The sequence below is a fragment of the Lactuca sativa genome, chromosome 3 (genome assembly GCF_002870075.4).
Source record: "Lactuca sativa cultivar Salinas chromosome 3, Lsat_Salinas_v11, whole genome shotgun sequence".
NCBI lineage: Eukaryota > Viridiplantae > Streptophyta > Magnoliopsida > Asterales > Asteraceae > Lactuca > Lactuca sativa.
In genome coordinates this window covers 249,242,706-249,254,719 of record NC_056625.2, presented here as the reverse complement: position 1 = coordinate 249,254,719, position 12,014 = coordinate 249,242,706, and positions in this window count along the sequence as shown.

Below are 12,014 nucleotides of genomic sequence, written 5' to 3'. Positions count from 1 at the left end.
TCAGGCACCCCAGAATAGCCTGGCAGTATATATGTTATGTGGTTGTATGGTATGCGGTACGTTGGGGGAACTCACTAAGCTTCGTGCTTACGGTTTTCAGTTTTGTTTTCAGGTACTTCCGGTAGCGGAGGGAAGAGCTCGGGGTGATCGCATGGCACACACCATAGATTAGTCTACCTGGGAATGTTTACTCTGATAATGATATTATGTTTTGAATTTAATACTCGAAAGTTATGTTTAACTTATGATATGTTTTTATAAATCTAGTTTTAGTAATGTTTTAAAAGAAATTTTTAGTCGTGATTTTTGGGTCGTTACAGTGATCATTCTTTAATTCATTCTTCAACCCTTTCCCATCAGGTCTTCAAGCCATTATTGAAGCCATTTCTACCAGAAATTCATTGCCAAGTAATTTGTAGTGATACACTTGTAAAACCTGCACGTTAAACATACAAATAATTAACTACAATTCTATCAGAATACAACAATAATATTCTTACAAAATAAACTATTCTGCAAGAATATTCTTTAAGAATTTGTATAATCAAGAATATACCCAACAAACAAAATAAGGAACTAGCATCAACCTATTCTGACAGAATAATGAACTAACATTCTTCGGGTTCCCTGTGTTTCTTCTCGATATGCTCAATGTATTTAACGGCAAATTCTGACAGAATAAGGAACTAGCATCAACCTATTGTTATGAAAATGGCATCCAACCCAATCTAAATTAAGTTATATAGTTCTGAAAAGAATAAGGAACAAAGTGAAGTAAAAACATTAAAGATTTTTAACTATTTTTTCATTGAGGCATTTTATCGAACACATGGAGGCCATGATAGAATGTTGTTTGTAAACAAAAATTACAAATATGGTAATGGATCATAACTCATAAGACTTACATTGATGGATGAAAATGAGGAATACCATGCAGATTACAACTTATTCCCAACAAGAATCCTGTTAACATTGTCTGAAGCATGTTGTTCAATGTTGCGAATCCAGTTTCTTATGTCTAGAGATATAAAGAGATTTTTCAACAATGTGTCATTCATTATAAGGTAAAAAAAAACTTACTGTTGAAAGATGATTCGTCAGTAACATCATACACCAATAAAATCCCCATAACACCCGTGTAGTAAGCTGGAGTATAGAGGGGTAAAAGTGTCAATTACTAGCATTATAATCTAAAAAACATGAGAAAAATCTATACCTGTTGTGATGGTTTGGAATCGTTCTTGACCAGCTGTCTCCTAAATTTGGAGTTTGATCCGTTTGCCATCAAGGTCAACGGTTCTTATCTTGAAATCAATACTCTATCAAGATTTTTTTAACATATTTAAAAAACAAATTAATTTTGAATACAGTAGTTAAGAAATTAACTCACCCAATTGTAGTGATGAAACTAATGGTGAAAGAACCATCAGAAAAACACAAAAGAAGGCAACTTTTACCCACACATGTAATTAATTACCATTGTTATAACACACATAGGCACATTCATCATAACACAAAACATTGGAATTTGGAAAAAACACAGTCCATGCAGAAATATTACAATCGAACTATAAGTACACCCATAAACAATTGAATTAAATTACCCAGAAAAATCGAGAATAAATTGTATAAACTTACTGAGAGGAAGAACAGGAGCATAGATCAGCGGAACTAAAAACTTAAACGGAGCTCCATTACTTTGCCTGATTTAAAATCAACATACGATGTTGAAGATGAATTGTGCTTGTGACACCTATTCATCATCTTCTCCTTCATCATCTCCTTCATTCTGATTAGCAGCCAATCTTCATAATCATTTGAACTTAGAATCTTCATAATCAAATGGTGATTTTAGGGTTTATTGTGGTTGTGGTGGTCGTGGTGTCCGATGACTTTCATGATTTAGGGTTGGGTTGTGAAGAAGCGGAGAAGAAGATGAAGGCAGGCCGTGCTTCCTCCTTTTATTTTGGTGATTTTAAAATCAAATCCCCCATTTATCTCAATTACCATAAAGTTAGAGTCATGATTTACTAATTTACCCTTATTAATTTATTTAATGATTAAATTATTCCTAAATTCCTATTGGTGCATCCATGCATACAATAGTTGCTAAAAACATTTGAATCTAGCTATATATATATATATATATATATATATATATATATATATATATATATATATATATATATATATATATATAATTTATAAATACATTTTAAATATGTATTTATATGTAAAAAAACATATAAATGTAATTAATACATAGAGACAATGTATTTATATCTTTATATATTTTAAAAACTGCTTTTAATTTTTTTTCCAATTAAATGTATTTATAAATATTTTTTATAAATACATTTAATTGGGAAAAATATGTATGAATATGTTTAATTGGAAAAACAAACTTTAAAACTCTTTTTAAAGTATAAAAACACACAAATACATTTTCTTTATGTATTTATCATATTTATATGTTTTTTTTACATATAAACACGTGTTTAAAATGTATTTATATTTTTATTTATGTAATAATATTGATAAAAACTAACTATTTTTTTTTAATGATTTTTGCTTATAATAAATTATTTTAGAACTATGGAACAAAGTCACGTAATTCCTCCTGTTGAATTGGTAAGCCGGTAAGGTGCCTTGTTTGGTAAGAAGGAACGCAAGATCTAATACTCCTTGCTCCGTTTTACAAAAATAAAAAGTTCCAATAACGATAGACGCAGGTTCGTGACTCCCTCCCCACGTTTAAAAAAAAAAAAAAAAAAAAAAAAAAAAAAAAAAAAAAAAGGTTTTCCAAGGTGGAGTGACACATTTGGGCCACGTGAATATGTTAAAAAGGATTAGATTGTAAGAATTATTCGGTTTATTAGGTTTTTCGATTAAAAACAATTCTTGGTTAAATAGAAATTTTTCCCAAAAGTTTGAGACTTTTCTGGAAATTTCTCTTTTATCTGAACAAACGTTACTTTACTTTTTTTTTTTGTAGAAACGACGTTCATATTTATAAAAGTTTCCGAAAAAACTTTTCTTATTTATAATTTTTTTTCTTCAGAAAATGGTCTATAGATTTTGGTTAAAGGTCCAATATCTGTAAATAAATTTGCTTGGGTATGTAAGTAATATATAATAACAAAGTGCATTCCTAATATTTTGTACATACTAGGGATGAATATCAGAATCGGCCCGGCCAGAATCGGCCCGGCCAGAACCGGCCTGGGAACCAAACTTGGTGGAAAATTGAAACATAACCAGACCGACGGTTCTACTGGTTCCGATTGCTACCGGTTCTTGCCGTGTCTTCAATATTGGAACCGGTCCTCGAGAAATAACAATATATGGTTTCGGTTTGATGAGATTAAAACTTAATCTTGAAGATCGATTAGATCTTAAACAGGTAAATAAATATTAAACAGCAAGAACACGAAAATAAAGAACAAGTCAAGAATGAATCAAACGTGTCGAATGATTATAAAATAACCCTCAGAAGAGCTCGATCAAGAACATCAACTGTAGAGGGTTGGAAGGTTTACAAGAACGATAAAGAAAATCAAAGCTATCGTAATTCTCTATCTTGTAATCTAGATCGTTAACCTAATTATGCATGCAAGCACATACTTATATAATAAACCTAACAGGCTCTCGGTTGGACAGGCCCAAACCAGAGTACAAAATAAATGGTTTAACAGTCGAGCCCAATGACGCAATCTTCAAACGAATCTTTAACCCAACAATCTCCCCCTTTGCGTCAATTGGAGCGAGATCTTCACTTGTTACTTGGGCCAGCAGCGGTGGCAGGTACTTTCTTCTTCACGGTATTAAACAGACGCGAGATAAGAGCCAGTATCGTCTGTCTAAACCTGATGTACCATTGGATCATATCGTTGAAGTATTTAACATCATCCGCTGCATTCTCTTTACACCTTCGGACGATCGACAACACGTGCTCTAGACAAGTAGTGGTGTAAAGATGTTTGTCAGCTAAAGCAAAGAGACATTTCTGTCCTTCTGCTCTAGTGAACATGACCGAATTGCGTCTCGGGTCGATCTTGCCCATTTTCATTTGATTGAGATCACTGGCCGATCCCACAGGAACTATCTTCGGTTTCTTCTTGAAGACAGTGGCTACCTCCTGATCCATTAGGGCTACCTCCATGATGTAACAGACTAACATCCTTTTGAGATGGTCTATAATCGGACCATATTCAGCTTCATTCGTCAAGAGGATGTTATGCAAAACGATCCAATCATGAGGATTTAGGTTCGGTAGATCTGCCAGGGATATAAGATGTTCAGTTCTTGCAGACCCTCGAATCACCTTGAACCGAACATTGATGAATCTTCCTTCGGTATAAGGCTTCAATACCCGAACATTCACTATCTTCTGGGCGCTCCATGTTTGATACTGAGGACGAGCAGCCTTCAGATAGAATTCGATTAGCTCCCTATCAACCTCAGGGTTCGGATGAGGGACTTCAAAAATATTGGAGAAGGCGTGGAAGATAAACGCCTTTCGAGTCAACGGCATGTCGAACTGCGAATCGACAGAATTATAGCAGTCGAAAGAGATCACCGGCTCGAGCCATAGGATGCTAGGAGTATCTATGGCCTCCTTAATCATTCGCTCCCGAGTCCAGGCAGGGAAGAGAGTCTTCCTGCTCTCAAGGAGATCGTGGGCTTCTTTCTTTTTGTGTTCGGCTTCTTCAGCCTCTCGCGCCACACGGTTGATATCATCATCAACATTGCGACTGTTTTTACGTTTCAACATGTCCGCAATGGTTTCTTTATCTTCATCTTCATCTTCTTCCTCAGCTATGTTCTTCCCTTTATCCTTCACACCCGAACCCGAAGTTTGACCAGTCGGAGGTGGTTCGGTTGTGTGAGTAGCTTTGGAGGAAGGAGGTGGTTTCGATCCGGACTTCACTTCTCCCCCTTGTTTCGGATTGGACACGAAACTAGGTAAGCCTTCGATTTTGCTAAGAAGGTCCATGGCAGGAGAAAGTTTTTCAGCAAGGGTTCGCCTCACCGAATGATTGAGAATCGGATCGTGTGCTTCAAGGATGTTAGATAAGGCAGCGTGTACATCCGAAACACATGTTTTTATGACCTCCCGTTCGGATCGAAGAGCTTCAAGCTGTTGCTGTGAGTTTGAAAGTTGAGTGCTCTTGACCTTGAGGGCGGTGGTTTTGCTTGCCAGAACGTCCATTAATGAGTTTTCAGCTGCGAGATCCTCTTGAAGCTTAGCGAGGCGCTCATCAATGGAGGCACGAAGGGCCGAGTTGTCATCGCTAATGGATTGGCGAAGGTTAGCGAATGACTGTAACTCCGTTGAGACGAACTTTGCCAATTGCTGAACGATTGGTTCCAAAGTTGTCTTGGTGGCATCAGCGCTCTCCTGTAAGGACTTCAACAGGGAAGAAGCGTCTGAGAATAGTTTATCGACTTTTGCGGTCGCAGCCTCACAGGCTTTTGTGGAGGCGTCTATGGCGACTGTGGCTGAAGCTACAGAATCATGCTGAGCCCTGGAGAAGGCATCAACAATCTTCTAAAGAGCGGCTTCAGAGAGAGAGGACTGGTTGTTAGAAGAAGAAGCAAGAAGTAAGTCAACCTTCTCGTTTAGCTCCTTAAGATGCTTCTTTGTCACTGGAGCATCATCCTCTTCATCGCTTTGAACTTGAAACGGACTAAAGTAGACCGAATCGAAGGTCATGTTTTCACCGCCAAGGAACGGGTTATCTCCATCAGAGGCATGATCTGGAGATGGTGGGGGTGGTGAAGCTGGGGGTGTGGTGGTTTTTGTAGGTTCAGGTTGAGTGTTGGTTGGGGTAGTTTCGGGTGGTTGTTGAGTGTGGGTAGGTTCGGTTGTATGTTGGGTTTCGGTTTGAGGTGGTTCGGTTACGGGTGGGGTTTCGGTTACAGGTGGTGTTTCGGTTGCATCGGTATGAACCCCCGTATCAGATACGTTGGTTGGAACCTTTGCGGTTGTTGTTGTAGTTGTATCAGTGAAAATGGGTGGTGGTATAGGGAAAGAGGTTGGAGGAATAGTGGTAGTGGGGGTTATGGTGGGAATGGAAGTAGGGATTGTTTGAGTGGGTGAAGGAATGGGTGAATTATGGATTTCCATGTCTGGGGTAGGAGATCGGGGTGGGGTGTTGCCTCTTGGAGGGGTTTCGCCTCGTTGAGAGCCGTCCGAATCCGAACTCTTGTTTTCTGAGTCACTCGAAGAGGAAGGGATGACAAGCTTTCGCTTCGGTTGAGTCTTCCTTCTCTTCGGTTGCGGTGACTGGGCAGGTTTTGTTTGTTTCCTCTTCCTGGGAGAAGGACCTTTAGGAGCTTTGGTCACTTGCTTCCCTTTTTCCGCCTTTTTGCCCCTGTTAAACGGTTTGTCAGCATCATGGATGGACTTTAGCATTTCCGGTGTAAGTTGCCTAGGTCCAGTCGCTTTGAACTCCTTAATCGTCCGGATGAGCCTGCTGTCAGAAGGAACATCGTCGTACATTGTCTCCGGAATAGAGCCAATGAACGAAAACTTAGATGCATCAGAGACGATGATCTTCGTGGTATGAAAAGTACCGACCGAAGACATCGATGCACCAGCAGCAGTGGGAATATCCAACTTATCCATCGCCCATTTGGTGATAAGAATCCAGAACCGGGCAAACGACACCTCAGAATGTCGTGATGAAGAAGAAAGGCTCTGGATGAGCTGTTGCCAGAGGACCAACCCAAAGTCTAGGTTGACTCCGTTGTAAATTGCATACATAATCGACAGGAACAGTCGACTTGAACCATCGGATCCTGAGCTCCTTTCAGATAAGCCCTTGAAGAGGACTGTAAACATGCCGTTCCACTGTGGCGGCAAGCAGGATTTCTTGAACTTCGCAACGGAGGTGAGCACCTCCGTGTACCCCATGTTGTAGAACATGTTGTAAAGATACCCAACCGGAATCGTCTCAGGATTAATTCTCGATGGGTCAGTAGCCAAACCTAGCAAAGTACCAAATCGTTGTCGAGAAATGGAGGTCTTGTGATCAGCAACCTCGAAGAAGATCCGCTCAACTGCTTTGTCGTAATAGGCAGTCGCATACACCTGCGACAGAATCTCCATAGGCACAGACTCAATCCTGGAGAGAGCAGGAGCGATTTGGGAGTACTTCAGGCACTCGATGATCGGCGACATATAAGAGTCGTACGCCAGAGGGTTTAGATCGATCACCAAGCATTGTTGTGGACGAATAGGAAGGATGTGTGAGGTAGCATGGACTGAGGATGATTCTGCCATTGTTGAAGGTAGGAAGAAGAAGATGAACAGGAAAGCTTTAGGGAAATTTTTGCTCTCTTGGAAATCCGGATGCAGTAAAGAGGTAAATGGGAGTGGAGACTGCCTTTTATAGTGATTGTAAGGAGAGAGAAAAATCTGTTCAAATCTTCTATGAAAATACGAAAAGGTTTCCCGGAATGACAGATGCGTGACAGTTAAGGCATGCGATGATCACGTAGGAGAGAGGGTGTCAGATTCCTAGGAACACGCCGCCCAACAAGCGCCGTTTCAGAACAAACCGTTTCAAATCCTCACGCGCCTTTAAGTGCCAGAGAGGAATCGCTTGAAATTCGCACACGCGTCCATTATGTCAGTAAAAGAGTGGGCGTTTCAAATTCACATGCGCCCCTTTTTACCACCGGTTGAATTTCAATCCTTTTATTTCCCGCCTGAGTCAGCAACCCTTCGTCTTATCTTTTGAATCGCATCTTTTGAATAAATTGCCCACGTGGATGATTTTTGACCACAGCTTGATAAAGAACCACCAAAGCAATAATACAGCCTGTAATAATTAGTAACGGAATTTTGGAAAATCAAAGATTTTCGTGCAAAGAGTGTAAAAGGAAAAGAAATAAAGCAACTCTTTTTAGGAATGACTGTGATGTCAATAATGACACAAAACAAATGATCCCGGGCACGAATCTCTTCCTTCAAGATCAAGAGAGACCTTAAAGTGTTAATGTGGATTCCCGTTGAATTACGATCAAACACTTATTAATAAATGTTGAAAGGCTTCTTTTAATTAGGCTACTTCAGGGTGGCTTTCGCTTTGATGCAACAATTCTAATCTTGAAATAAGAAAGAAAGTTATCAAAGTACTTGTGAGACCGGTGTAGTCTGTTGAACAAGTAGGTAGGAAGTAATTTTAAATTGGCTTGGAAAATAGAAAATCTCAAAAAAAAATAAAAATTGGATCCCTAGGGATGAAATGTTATGGTGTTTAACAATTTCATAGGAATCACACAAAATAAAATTTGAGATTTCATGAAGGTACATCCGTCAATTCTTTGGTGAAAACTTGAGCAAATTAATTGTTCACCGTCAATTCAGATTTGGTGTTGAATTTTGGGTTTCACTCAGCTCGTAGTGGCACGAAACTAAGATCATAAACACAGCTGTTGTGTAACCATAAACCTCAGTGGCAATTTCTGAGAGTCTCAAGGGTTACGTTGATGAAACGAATGTAATGGAGAAATGTAATGGAGATGGTATAAGAAAATAAAGTACCTCAGCTGCAAAAAGAAGGACCAAGCAGAAAACTCTTAACTCATGTGAGAAGAGAGTGAGGTAGCTCACGATTAGAATAAATGTGGTAGCCTTATTGGGAAGACAAGGTTTGTTTATACCAGGTCATGAAGGCTATTATTCAAAATCTTATGAGGCTTGGGACACATACAGCAGCATGCTTCTAGGGACACTTAAGTAATCCAACAATTATATCCCCATAAACGAACGAACACAAACAAAATTAAAAGAGAAAAATATTTTTGGAGTTTTTGAAATTGATAAAAAAATAATAAAAAAATTAAAAGGATAAAAAAAAAATTAAAAGATAAAAAATAAGCAAAAAAATAAGACTTGGAAAGAGTAAAAAAAACTTTGGAAAACTTTGAAAAACCGAACCCGAACGTTTGGTTGGGAAAAATTTGAAAAACCGAACCCAAGCGTTCGGTTGGATTCGGTTCAAGAAAATTTTGAAAAACCGAACCCGAGCGTTCGGTTGGTTTCGGTTCAAGAAAATTTTGAAAAACCGAACCCGAGCGTTCGGTAGGTTTCGGTTTTGGAAAATTTTAGAAAACCAAGGAATTTAGACATGGAATCAGAAAATACTATTAACAATAAGATAAACAATTGTGTACAAGAAATATACAACCAAGAAAACTACCTTTGTGGTGATGAGCGAGTCAGATGATTTAACCGAACCTGAACGTTCGGTCAATTTCGCTTCTTACGTTTGAGGTTGAGAGGTAGTGTGAGGTACTGACTCTGATTCCATCATACCTAGCCCTTGCAGTATTCTGTTGAATGATGTTTCAGGAAGAGCTTTGGTAAAGACGTCAGCCAGTTGATCAGTGGTTCGAACAAAGTGTACTTCTACGTTTCCATCTTCCACATGATCTTTGATGAAGTGATACCTCAGTGCTATGTGTTTGGTTTTAGAGTGTTGCATTGGGTTATGACAGATCCTAATTGCACTTTCAGAGTCATAATATAATGGGATCTTCTTCATATTGAGTCCATAGTCTCGAAGTTGACTCTGGATCCAAATCACTTGAGAGGTGCAGGATGCAGCGGCTATGTATTCTGCTTCGGCAGTAGACAACGACACGCATGTTTGTTTCTTGGATTGCCAGCTAACCAATTTCCCGTCAAGGAATTGACAGCCACCAGTGGTGCTTTTTCTGTCGAGTCCACATCCTCCAAGGTCAGCATCTGAATAGGCTTGAACGAAGAAGCCTGAGTTGGAAGGATACCATAGACCTAAGGAGGTGGTTCGCTTGAGATAGCGTAAAATGTTCTTCACTGCAAACATGTGAGGTTCGCGTGGGTTTGCTTGAAATCGAGCACAATAACACACAGAAAACATGATGTCAGGCCTGCTAGCAGTAAGATACATTAGTGAGCCTATCATTTGACGATAGAGCGTGATATCAACAGCCGGTTTGTCTAGAGATGGAGTTAGCTTGGTGCCGAATGCCATTGGGACTTTGACTTTGGAGTCTCCCATCATACCAAACTTTGCTAGGAGAGTCTTCGTGTAAGCTTCCTGATTGATAAAGATGCCTTCGGGTCCCTGTCTAATATTTAAACCAAGGAAAAAGTTAATAGGACCCATTGAGCTCATTTCAAATTTAGTCTCCATCAACTTTCTGAATTTAGCTGTTAGGCTGGGATTCGTAGAGCCAAAGATGATGTCATCGACATAAATTTGAACTATCATAAGGTGGTTACCTTCCTTTTTGCGAAAGAAGGTTGGGTCAACCGAACCTTGTTTGAATTTAGACATCTTTAAGAATTTAGTTAGCGTTTCATACCAGGCTCTCGGAGCTTGTTTGAGGCCATACACAACTTTATCCAAAATATAGCAATGATTTGGATACTTTTCGTTCACGAACCCAGGAGGTTGCTCCACATATACGGTTTCTTCAAGTTCTCCATTAAGAAATGCACACTTGACGTCCATTTGGAAAACTTCAAAGTTTTTGTGGGCAGCGTAAGCAAGAAATATTCTAACAGATTCCAGCCTAGCTACGGGAGCGAAAGTCTCTTCATAATCAATCCCTTCCTCCTAACAATATCCCTTTACTACCAGACGAGCTTTGTTCCTTATAACATTCCCTTCCTTGTCCATTTTATTCCTAAAGACCCATTTGAGACCAACAACCGAGGCATCTGGAGGAGTTGGAATGAGGCGCCAGACTTTGTTCCTTTCAAATTCGTTCAGTTCGTCTTGCATTGCTTGAACCCAATCGGAGTGATCGAGAGCAGTGTTAACTGTCTTCGGTTCAAGTTTTGATACGAATGAGTTAAACATACAAAACTCAACCTTTGAAAATAAGGATGTCTGTTTTGCCTTCAGTTGTGATCGGGTCAGAACCTTTTCGGAGACATCACCAACCACTTGAGAGATAGGATGATCTCTGGTCCATTTGGTAAGAGGAGGATAGTTTGGATCAAAGGTTGGGTCTAGTTCAGCATTGATCATTTCTTCTGGCTCGGATTGGCTTTCGTAGTCAAGTGACATATCACCATGTTCCCCCTCGATTAATGAGCTATGAGAAACTTGAGGTTCAGAGGTTTCTTGTGGTGCTGGACTTTCAAGCGTTGATGCACCTTCGGTTGGAGAAGCACTTTCGGTTGCGGTTGGACTTTCGGTAGCAGTTGTAGAGCTTGGCTCCCCCTCAACATGTGAGCTTGGCTCCCCCTCGACTGAAGCATCGTTGGATGGAGGTCCATCAGAATTCGATCCTCCTTCATTCATTCTTCTGGCAGCTTCTTCGACAATTTGCTTCATGTGGTCTACCTTGTTGTCTGCTGCGCCTGCTTCTGAGAGAGTAGCTTTCTCAGGTTCGTCAAATAGCTCCAGAAACTTCTCGTATAGATTAGCGATCGAGACTGTGACTTGGACAGTTTGAGGAAAGATGTCCCCAGCTGTGTCTTCTTTGGCCTGTAGCTTTTTGACATAGCTATCGTCAAAAGTCACGTAATAGGTCTCTTCGATTTTTCTCGAACGCTTGTTTAGGACTCTGTATGCTTTGGAAGTGAGAGAGTAACCCAGAAATATTCCCTCGTCGGCTTTGACATCGAACTTGTTGCGGTGTTCTTTAGAGTTAAAGATGAAGCACCGTGAGCCGAACACATGGAAAAATTTCACATTGGGCTTTCTGTTGTTGAGAATCTCGTATGTTATGAGCGTGAATCGTTTGTTGAGATAAGACCTGTTCTGTGTAAAACAAGCAGCAGAAATTGCATCAGCCCAAAAATAAAGAGGTAAGGAAGCGAAACTTAGCATAGTTCGGGCAGCTTCGCACAAAGATCGGTTTCGTCTTTCGACAATTCCGTTCTGTTGTGGTGTGTAGGGAGCTGAGAAGTTGTGACTTATTCCCTTTTCTGCTAGAAATTCTTCAAATTCCCTGTTCTTGAATTCCAGACCATTGTCGCTTCTGATGTTGCGAACGACCTTCTT